The following is an 11,796-nucleotide window of genomic DNA, read 5'->3' on the forward strand; positions in this document are numbered from 1 at the left end:
TCTGAAAGAAGTTTATTAGCAGTTCTATTGGTTTAGTATCAAAGGGAAGAGAAAAATACTCCTAGGGATATGAAACACTTTATTAGCAGTTCTATTCGTCCATTATTTAAAGGGGAAAAAATCAAGAACTCTGAAAGACGTTTATTAGCAGTTCCGTAAGTCAAGTGTCCAAAAAAAATGAAGAAGAAGAAGACTTCAAGAACCCTGTTTTATTAGTCCAGTGTCAAAATAAGAATAAAACTTCTAGAACTCTGAAAGAAGCTTATCATTAGTTATTATTATTATTATTATTATTATTATTATTATTATTATTATTATTATTGTTATTATTATTATTATAAGCTAAGCTATAACCCTAGTTGTAAAATCAAGACGTATTAATTATGCCCAAGGGCTCCAACACGGAAAAGTAACCTAGTGAGAAAGGAAATAAGGAAATAAATAAACTACAAGAGAAGTAATAAACAATCATAATAAAATATTTTAAAAACATCAACAACAATAAATTAGGTCTCTCATATATAAACTGTAAAAACTTCAAAAAAGTAAGAGGACGAGAAATAAGATAACCGTTTTCCAAAGTCATTCAAGTTTTTTCGTTTCCCTTCGACTTTTAAGCTATAATTCTACAAATAACTCTTTCAAATGTTCTTTAAGTTTTCTTCTTTTCTATTTGTCACTGGACCAATAGAACTGTAGGTAATTTTTTTTAAAGTTCTTGTAGTCCTTCTCCTTTTTAGTAGACACTGGACCTATAGAACTGTAAAGTAACTCCTATCAGAGTTCTTGAATCGTTAATGGTTTTCATTTGACAGTGGAACTATAGTGAAGCTGATAAACTTCTTTCAGAGTTGTTGAACCTTCTTATTTTTCATTTGACACTGGACAAATAGAACCTCTAATAAACTATTTTTAGAGTTCTTTTTGTTATTTTCTTCTCCATTAGATACTGGGCCAATGGAACTGCTAATAAACTCCTTTCAGAGATCTGGAAGCCTTTATTTCCTTTCCATTTGACACTGGAATAAGATAACTGCTGATAAGCTTCCTTCAGAGTTCTTGAAGTCTTCTTTTCCATTTGACACTGGAATAAGATAACTGCTGTTACGGGCCTGTGCATCGAGTCCGGCCTTGCTTAAAGGACTCAGGGCAATAACAAAAAAGGATAATAATGGTAAGGTCGCTAGTCGGCAATAAGACAAAGGATACTGACAAATAGATGTATTTACAATAATATTTGAATAAAAATTAATAAAGGAAAGGGGAGCACAACAGATAATTATATTTTGATTGAAGCCACGAAGAGCTTCGAGTGGAGTTTGATGGACCGTGGATGAGACTTCAGCACAGCAATCACGTTCCCTAGAAAAGGGAAATAAATTGAATTAATAACGGAACACTTACTTCTACAGGCTGGGAACACGATGAAGTCGTGTGGTTAAAACATTTAAGCAAATCAAATGAAAGTGCAAAGCTTAGGGATTTAAACACTACACATGGGAATTAACACTGTCACAGGGTGAATTAATTAAGACTAGGAGCAAACAGCACACGTGGTTTGAGTATAGGGAATAGGTTAAAAGGTTCAGTGGGTAGGATCTATCTTTAAAGGATAAAAGGAAAACTTTGGGATGTGATTAAGAAGGGATGGGAGGTTGGGTAAGGATGATGTGGATCTCAAGAAAAGGACTCTGGTTCCTCCCTTGTGGAGGGTATGCAAACAAAGGTCCTGCCTCCCTAATGTCTTGAGGGCGGAGAGAGATGATGGTTCTCTCACCGAGGCTGAGTAACGAAGAAAGAGACCCAGTTTTTCCTGGGTAGATTTAACCCCACTTATTCCCCTATTGGGGGGTGGTAGGGGAAATTGGCGTGACTGCTGTCCTATTGGTCAGGCTTGGTCACATGTTCCTACATCCTTCACATCTCGCCTCCCTCCTTCTCCTGGGATCTCAACGCTGCCACGTGGTTCATAAAGGCTGTCTGGAAATGAGACTTCAAAGGGAGTAGACTGGTATAGGATGGTTGGGGGGTGGGTGAGACTCTGAGTAGGGTCCCAATGCTCGTGGCCTGCCGACCAAGTCCTTGCTGGTGGGGTCTTTGTTTTAACAAAAAAAAAAAAAAAGTGGCGCAATGACCGCCAAGAATAACACTGTTGATAAGCTTCTTTCAGAGTTCTTGAAATCTTCTTTTCCATTTGACACTGGAATAAGATAACTGCTAATAAGCTCCTTTCAGAGTTCTTGAAGTCTTCGTTTCCATTTGACACTGGAATAAGACAACTGCCGATAAGCTTCTTTCAGAGTTCTTAAAGTCTTCTTTTCCATTTGACACTGGAATAAGATAACTGCTGATAATTTCCTTTCAGAGTTCTTGAAGTCTCCTTTTCCATTTGACACTGGAATAAGATAAGTGCTGATGAGCTTCTTTCAGAGTTCTTGAAGTTTCCTTTTCCATTTGACACTGGAATAAAATAACTGCTGATAAGCTCCTTTCAGAGTTCTTGAAGTCTCCTTTTCCATTTGACACTGGAATAAGATAACTGCTGATGAGCTCCTTTCAGAGTTCTTGAAGTCTTCTTTTCCATTTGACACTGGAATAAGATAACTGCTGATAAGCTTCTTTCAGAGTTCTTGAAGCCTCCTTTTCCATTTGACACTGGAATAAGATAACTGCTGATAATTTCCTTTCAGAGTTCTTGAAGTCTTCTTTTCCATTTGACACTGTAACAAGATAACTTCTGATAAGTTTCTTTCAGAGTTCTGGAGGTCTCCTATTTTATTTGACACTGGACCAATAGAACTCCTGATACAATATTTGAAATGTTTTTCCTTTCGATACTGTTCCCGTTAAAGTCTTATTTTATCAGACTGGACCAATAGAGCTCTTAATAAACTTTTTTTTTTCCAGAGTTCTTGGAATCCTTTTCTTTTCAATTTGACACTGAGCTACTAGAAATGCTGACAAATTTATTTCAGAGTTCTTGAAATATTTTTTCTTATCCAATCTCACTGGACCCATAACCAGCCTTCAGGGTTTTAGAAGTAATTTCTTTGAATTTTATGAGCCGACAGAACCTCTATGGGCTCTTAAAATCCAACTAAATGATAGAAGCACTGGTTAAATAGTTATACTTAGTTTTAAGTTCTCTAATTCATTTCCTTGACCGTTGGTTAATACTTTCTTCAAACCTATTTTAGAAGTCCTTTCTGGTCATCCAATCGAAACTAAACTAGCAATAGTTCCGATAAACTTCATTAAACGTGAAAATTGTCACCGAGAATTTTTCGAATATAATTCTTAACATTGACTCTGATATATAGAGTTTTTGTATCGATGGCCTTTGCAAACAAACTTCATGTCTCGTGAAAAAGCGATACGCGCCGATGCCCTATTTATATTGTCGAAATAATTCATGAAGTCGTCACCTTGCTATCTTTTTTCCTGTCGGAGGCATTTCCCAGTTCTTCGGCAGAGGGAGTAAAAGATATTTTTCTTACCGTGTTTAGAAAAGAAAATCGGGTAGGGCGGGGGCGGAGCAAGGGATGGCCTAGGGACTGGACAGCCAGAAAGGCGTTATTAGATTCTGTGGAAGGGAATGAATGAAATATCATTCCTTGATATATTTAGACTAGGAGAAAATGAAAGAAGCGTGTACTGACTATTAAGGTAAGGTAGGGGGTAGGGAGGGTAGTACTAGTTATTACCCACTATCTGGGGGGACGGGGAGCCTCCTCCTGCCATGGGGCCGAATCCCGTAACTTATTTTCTGAGAGTAAACACTATTCGTGAGAGGCACAAAGGTCCGTGACGGGAATTATTGTCGTAAAAGAGGACATTTACATCGTATCACTCTTGCTCCATGGCTTAGAAAAATGCACTGCTATTTATTTATGGCTTTGGCATGCCACGGGAGTATGAAGAAATATCCAATAAACGGTGACTTATGACATCGAAGCCACATTTGTTCTATCGGTGTTCATACGAAGATAATCTGCCTTAGGGTTTCGTTTTCCGATTAATGTTATTCTTTATCCTGTCTTCTTTTTTCCTTTTTCTTCTTACTCTTCCTATTCCACCACCTTTCATTCTTCTTCTTCTTCTTTTTCTTCTTCTTCTTCTTTTTCTTCTTCTTCTTCTTCTTCTTCTAATATTGATTTTACCTTTTTACCTTGTTCGTCTGTGGCTTGTGTTGCTTCAACACGATCATATTTTTCGACTATCTTTTTTTTTTCATTTCCTCCTATCATTCTTATCACTATTTTGCATGTATAATATCGATATCTATTTTTGTTTCATGCTTCACTGCTAAATTATATTTTTCTTTGCTTAAGCTCACAGTTCCATTGCATGTATAATTTTTGTTATTTCTCTTTCTCTAGTACCTTTATTTTTGTTATTTGCTTCTTTATCGCTTTCTATTACATCTTCCTATGCTGTAGTTTCCTTTCGTCTCGCTCGCCACAATTTTTAAGGAGCTTTTGTTCCAATCCTCCACCTACCATCCTACTCCCATTTTACCCTTGTCTGTTCTGCCATCCATTTTTCCTTTCTTTTCTGTCCTATCCTTCCATCTCGAACTGTCTCTCATCTGTTAATGTTTACATTCTCTTTCTTCAACGCGTCCTTCACTGTCATTCTCCTTCAAAACAAAAAACCGCCCATGCGTCCTTTTTTTTTTTTTTTTTTTTTTTTTTTTTTTTTTTTTTTTTTTTTTTTTTTGAGGTCTGATTATATCGATATACGCTATACGTTAGAGTATCGTCTTTCCGGACCATCTACTTAATTGGTTTCAATACTTTATAACAGGTTATATAATTTCTTCAGTATCCAATTTTTGCATTTCACTTTTTGTCATACCTTTGGGGAAGTTATTTAGAAAGAAAAGTTTTCCTTAATCTTCCTTCCCTTTTCTTAGTGAGGAAACCTATACATCATGAAAAAAAATAATGACTTCTTTTTTTAGTTGTCTTAACTGTATTTCATAAAAGGCGATGGTAATAATTTAAGAAATACATAGAAAGGAATGAAGTTTCAAATTCTGATAATGATGGACATGAACGACAGATCAAACATTTCTCTAAAATTTATTATTCATGACATATGAAATTAGTTGGATTTTTCCTTTGATATAATTTAATATTCCTCTGCATATCATTTTTATTTTTTATATTTCATTTTTTTTTATTCTAAAGGGAATGAAAATTTTAATTTTTATCTCAATCCCTTCGCTATTCGCTATTTTTTTCTAGTCATCAGTTACGTGATCTTTAAAACTAACTCTTTCTCTTTCTATTACACTCCTCTTGTGTGCTTTTATATATTTAAACTTTGCTTTAATTACAAAAAAAAATATTTTTGTCTGTCCATAAAACCGACAGGCACAAATTTTCTATTAGGCAGTCAGTAACTCAGCGTTAATAATTGTGAAATGAAAATTTCGGAATTAAAGTCGATAAATACTTCCGTTTGTCAACCATAATGTCCAGCTTGGAATATATGCTATTTTTACTGCCATGTGAGTGCAAATATATATTGATTCGTATGCTGGTACTAAAATCATCATTTGCATATACTTGCGATGCACTGTTGGAATAATTACGACAATAAACATGAAGGGTTTTTAGTGTTCTAGATCTCTGTGCTAGTCGGTATAGAACTCAATGTTATATTAATTGTAGCTTTCAAGTTGTACACCTATGGAAAGTATGAAAACTATACCACTTTACCTAACTAAAATAGAGTGAAGAATCCGAGTGCAATTAGTTATCCCGTGCTTGAGTGTTGGTTTTTTTTTCAATCAGAGAAATGATATATAGGCCTACTGCACAACCATGTATCAATTTATGAACGATTTGTTTTCTCTATTAATATTAGTTTTTATTGATGAAACTGTCAAAGAACTAGCGCTGTGTAGCAGCAAATTGGATCTCACAATAACATTTCCACCTTTACGAGGACTTTGAGTTATATAATACCCAAAGGTACTGATAAACTAATATACAGACCTTGCTGTTACCCTGTATGAGAAATAAGCCTATCACTTCCTTTATGCTTATCCATCCCTCGCCTTCCAGTTTTCCATTTACTTGTTTTCTTTGCGCTTGAAATAGAAACTTACAGTGGCTCCTTGCCCTCCCCTCCCTTCCCCTGCTAGTTGATCTATTTCTCTTGCATAATGTTCATGCAGTGAACAAGAGACGACTCGCCTCCACCGTATGGATTTCTCCTAGTTGTATTTTTGGCCTTCGGGAGTAAATGAATATCATGACGTGAAGAGAGCAATCTAAAAGAAGTCACTGTGATTACTGACCTAAGCTGCCCTGTTATTTGAGCATGCAAGGTTGTAGTAGATGGCCTCTTGGCACGCACGGCTCTCTCTCTCTCTCTCTCTCTCTCTCTCTCTCTCTCTCTCTCTCTCTCTCTCTCTCTCTCTCTCGATATTTTTCGAAAATCAGAAATCTGGGATATTAGCGCATACATATGTTCGTAAATATTAAGAGTAAGTAAAATTTGTTCTTAACATGAATAAAACATAGCGTATAATCATATTAATTTATATATATATATATATATATATATATATATATATATATATATATATATATATATATATATATATATATATATATATATATGTGTGTGTGTGTGTGTGTGTGTGCGTGTATACAAATCTATATATGCAGTATACATATGCATTATTATTATTATTATTATTACTATTATTAATATTATTATTATTGTTATCATTAATATTAATAATGATTATAATAATAATAGCTAAGTTATACCCCTGGTTGGAAAATCAAAATGCTACAAGCCAAAACGTTGTAACTGAGAAAGTACATCAGTGAGGAAAGAAAATAAGGAAATAGCAAATAAACTATATTTAAGTAATGAATAAGAAATAGGATATATTTCAATATTAGTAACAACGTTAATGTCACCCTGTTCGATCGAAAAGAATAAAAAAAAAAAAAAAAGTTTGAACGTCAGAAGTTCCATCGATTAACTACAAGGTTGAGATCATTTCAAAATCTAGTCACAGCTGGAATAAAATTTTTAGAATACTGCGGAGTATTAAGCCTTATAATGGAAAAGGCATGACTTAGAATTCATTATTTAGTACTACGTAAAGGATGGTACAGTCTAGGAAGATCTGAATGCAAAGGATGGTCAGAATTATGAAAAATCTTATGCGGCATTCATAAAGAACTACTGTTGCTAAATGAAGGTAACAGAGATTGATATCCAGATCAGGTATAAGGAATTTAATAGTCCGTAAGTTTCTATAAAGAAAATTAAGATGAAAGTCAGCAGATGAAGACCTGATAGGAGAACAACACTTGAAATAGGTTAGAATGAGAAAATTAAAACATTTCCTCAGGACAGACTGACCGCCGAAAATATTATAAGACTTTCTCTATAAGCCACTTTTTTTGTAATTGAAAAAGAAACAAACCGAATGGGTTTTTCAAAAGCTAATTTTCAATCAAGAATTACATCTAGAATATTAAATGTTCTGTATATAGTTAAGGATATTTCAGGTCCTCGACCTACTTTTAACCATACTTTGAGTTTCATGCCTCATAATTTGCATCATGCAGTAATCTTAACAAATCTCTATTAATGGATTCAGCAAACACAGGTCTGCCTTCAGGAGATGGAATTGAAGAGAAGAGAGTAGAATCATCTGATGCGTTTATAGTATGAAAAGTAGTGGGTCAAGAACACTACCATGAGGATCTCCAGATATTTCATTTCTATAGTCTCTATGGTATTTATTTACTTTTACTCCCTGTAAGCTATTACTTAAAAATTCAATAATGATGTTGAGAAAAGACACACCTATTCCTATCCGTTTAAGTTTGAAAACAAAGACCTCATGATTAAGTCTAGCCACTTCGAGTCCTTCTCAAATGTACGAAGTAATATTTGTTTTTATTGTTGTGCATATTAGGTACTTCTAAAAACGTTTGGGTGTCAAGCCCAAGTCCATATTCATTTTTCTGCAGACACCCACGAAGTTTTGACTTGACCCCTACGAAGTAAATCTTGGAAAATATTCATACGATTTTAACAAATAAGGTGCCTAATCCTGTGTTTTGGAGGCCAAGGGTTGCAAATATCGTGATTTTTATTTGATTTGATTCATTTTGATGTCTTATTAAGTAAATTATTTATAAAATTACCATAAAAATCGAGTTATATTCGGTACACGCGTTTAACATCCCTTAAATCACTGCCAGTAACAATTGAAAGGATATTTAGCAAGTAATTAAAGCTATGTGAACTGTTTTCCATGACTTGCTTCCATAAAGATGTAAATATTTGGCATTCATGTCATATTTATATTTTGCAAATGAAAAGGACGCACCAACTGAATATGTATTTCTTTATGTCTTTTCAGGTAGATTGTGACGACGAGAAAGTGTACAGTATTACATGAGACCAGAATACTTTAAGCGTCTTGTGATCTCTCAGGGGACTTTTAAACACAGCAAAGACATTTCTAAAATACTGCGGAAAATGTTTAAACGTAGTGAAAATATAATTTCATTATGTTTTTGAATGGTTTCACTCCATTGGTATGAGGATTACCTCGTCGAGGCCCTTCCGTTTTGATGGTACCGTAGATGTTATGATGGATGTAGACTCTCGCGTCTGTTTTCTTCTGTCTTCATCTCTTTCTCTCTCCGACCTACTTGCAAACCACAATGGTTGCCTAACAACTAAATTAGGAGAAGGATTTACCGCATAGATGAACAGTGGCAATCTCAAACTAGAAACATGCCCATCTATCGCCCCTCGTCCGGTACGAGACTAGAGCGTAGTTCTTCCATATGATAGTATTGCTAAATAGACGCTCTACCGAGAACAACGCGAAGAGAGAGAGAGAGAGAGAGAGAGAGAGAGAGAGAGAGAGAGAGAGAGAGAGAGAGATTTGTTTTCCTTTTAGGATAATTAAAACAATCTTGTAATTACATATGCAAATAGCAATTCATAATGTTGCCAGCACATGAAACTAAGAGTACCATAATTATGAATTTAAAAGAGAATTAAAGGAAGAAGGCAAAGGGACCCAGGTAATATTTATTTATTCTTCTTTATTTATTTATTATCATTTTATCTATACTTTTTTATTCACAATTTATTTTTTATTTACTTCTCTATCATTTGTAATCTTATCTATTTTACCAGCATGAACACTGAAGCCATTTATTGTTCTTTGATATACAAATATATTTTACGTTTATGTTATAACACACACACACACACACACACACACACACACATATATATATATATATATATATATATATATATATATATATATATATATACTGTATATATATGCATATATATATATGATATATATATATATATATTTATATATATATATATATATATATATATATATATATATATATATATATATATATATATATATATATATATGGATAAATATCAACACAACATAGTGTTCAAATAAAAATAAATTTCTACCTCATACTTGGGATCGAACGCTAGCCCCTTCTAATATATATATATATATATATATATATATATATATATATATATATATATATATATATATATGTGTGTGTATATATATATATTTATATATATTGTGCATAGCTTCGCCAATTTTTCTATAGCTTGGTTCAGTTCATCAACCACAGCTTACTCTACCAGCACACAAGCTTTAGCAGACAGTTCCCTTTTCAAGCAGTTCACCATTCAGCCTATTCACAAGCAGGCCACATAAGAACTGACTTTACGCAGTAACGAGATCCCATACCAACAAGATAAGCAGAGTTGGCTGGCTTCCCATTCACCTACGTTTCTTCTTCTGATTTCAGTTATATTTTTCCCATATTGATTTAATTTCTTGTGATAACATCTGATGCTCAACGGTATTTATTTAAAACATTGGTAATATCAGTCGTAGTCTCTGTCGTATTTACGACGACCTTTGTTGGAACGACGCCAGTCCCATTTCAAAATTTAACTATGCATTTCTGAGGGTTGTTTGGTTTGAAATCCTTGTTGGAAGTATTTAACATCATAGTTTGAATTTAATGTAACTTCGGAACATATGTAAAAGAACAATATATGAAGCCAGAAAGACTGCAAGGTCTCTGCAAAAAGATTTCGAACAGGACATAGAGTCTCTGGGACTAAAACCCTACATGTGTCATGGTATTGTTGAAGGAAGTGAGGATGTTCAATTGGAATGAGTGACAATCATTGAAAGATGTCGTGTTTTCTTTCTTCTTTTTTTCAGAGTATGGTGAGAAAGGAGCGCTTAGATGCAGGAAGGTGTAGGGATAAAAAATGGGGTAAGAAATGGAAATGAGAATTGAAGGTATATTCCGTTGTCGTAGTTTGCATGGTCATTATACTTTGTCTCTAATATTCCTTTACTTAAATTCATTTACTACCGTAGTGGAATATCCTTCTCTGGTGTAATTTCTTTTATCATTCATCCACTAATACATTCTTATTTCGTGTTAGATCTATTATTCGTCGCCTCAGGAATTAATCAAAATGCTACTTGCAAGTAAATTTATTATCAATTATCGTATTATACATAGAATTATGATCTCACATTAAAAGTATATGTTTAAAAGCAGTACTAGCATCACACTCCTTTGAAATGTGCAAAATTATATACAGATGATTAAATCATTGATGAAATATTATATGCACATGAGATTTGCCGTGTTATAAGAACAATGATCGTAACCTAAATAATCACGTTTTTAGATACAAAGGATATATTTTTCTCATAATGTTTCAAGTATTTTCTATTAAACGTTGCTGAGATTTTCCCATTTCGGGACTTCCGTAGGGGTTTAGGATCTTTGCAGCGTCCATTTATGTACCACCCTTCCCCCACCCCCACCCCCGCCAGGCTGCAATAACTTTTTACCATTCCATTACACCTCTGTACCCAATTCGATCTCTTTGTTCAGCCTCTTTTAACATTTCCTTTATTATGCAATTGTGGGGTTGTCTCCTAATTCCACCTGACGGCAAATGGCTTCACAGGCTCCAGTGCCTGGCCATATAATCCTGAATCATAAATATAATCCAATATAGTTACTTTCAGGACAATCTCGTAAATAATTGTCTATCCTTTTTCTTCATAAATATACAATGAGCGTATTTTACATGATTTATAAGTGTCTGGCGCGTATATATAATACAGCCGAGTCACATACGCAATGCTTCACAATAAATATAATCCAATTTACAAAGTTATATTACAAAAATCTTGATAGGAAATAAATAACATCAGAAGATTGAAAACTTTACATAAATACAGAGGGCCATGAATTGTCTATTTTAAAAACTTAGATGATCATTATTAGTAAGATATAATCTAGTCATTCTATGCTGGTAAAACCTGAAACAGCAGAAGGTTGGATTTTTTCACTATAATGTGCATCTAGAACCCAGTTTTTGCTTACGAAATTTATCTTTCCATCTCGTTTTAATTTCTTATTTTTTTTACGATATGTACTTGAGGAGTTTTCATATATTTGTAAATTCGTACAATGTCTTAGTCACGTAATATTTTATGTTTTCATTAAAAGTAATTCTTTCTTGTAGGAACCTTCTACACATGACTCCTCTTTTTTTTTTAAGTGGGGTTTTGGCACCTGGATTTTGTGCATATATCTGGTTGGCCATCTATACAGGCTCAGTGAGAATAAAGATAAGCTTACACTGTTCTCGACATAGATTGTGGTCCTAAAGACCCATGACTGTAAAGTTAAACTAACAATGATC

General features: G+C 33.9%; 1 protein-coding gene across 1 annotated transcript in view; it reads right to left on the reverse strand.

The window, feature by feature from the left end:
• Positions 1-10,555: 10,555 nt before the first annotated feature.
• The window catches only part of LOC137617155 (E3 ubiquitin-protein ligase TRIM33-like), a 13,528-nt gene continuing 12,287 nt past the window's right edge, over positions 10,556-11,796 (reverse strand). Inside the window, exon 6 of the mRNA XM_068347010.1 lies at positions 10,556-11,796. This exon is cut by the window's right edge and continues 637 nt beyond it. The gene's annotated coding sequence lies outside the window, so the exon portion shown is untranslated.

This window comes from Palaemon carinicauda, chromosome 23 (genome assembly GCF_036898095.1).
Source record: "Palaemon carinicauda isolate YSFRI2023 chromosome 23, ASM3689809v2, whole genome shotgun sequence".
Classification (NCBI taxonomy): Eukaryota; Metazoa; Arthropoda; class Malacostraca; order Decapoda; family Palaemonidae; genus Palaemon; species Palaemon carinicauda.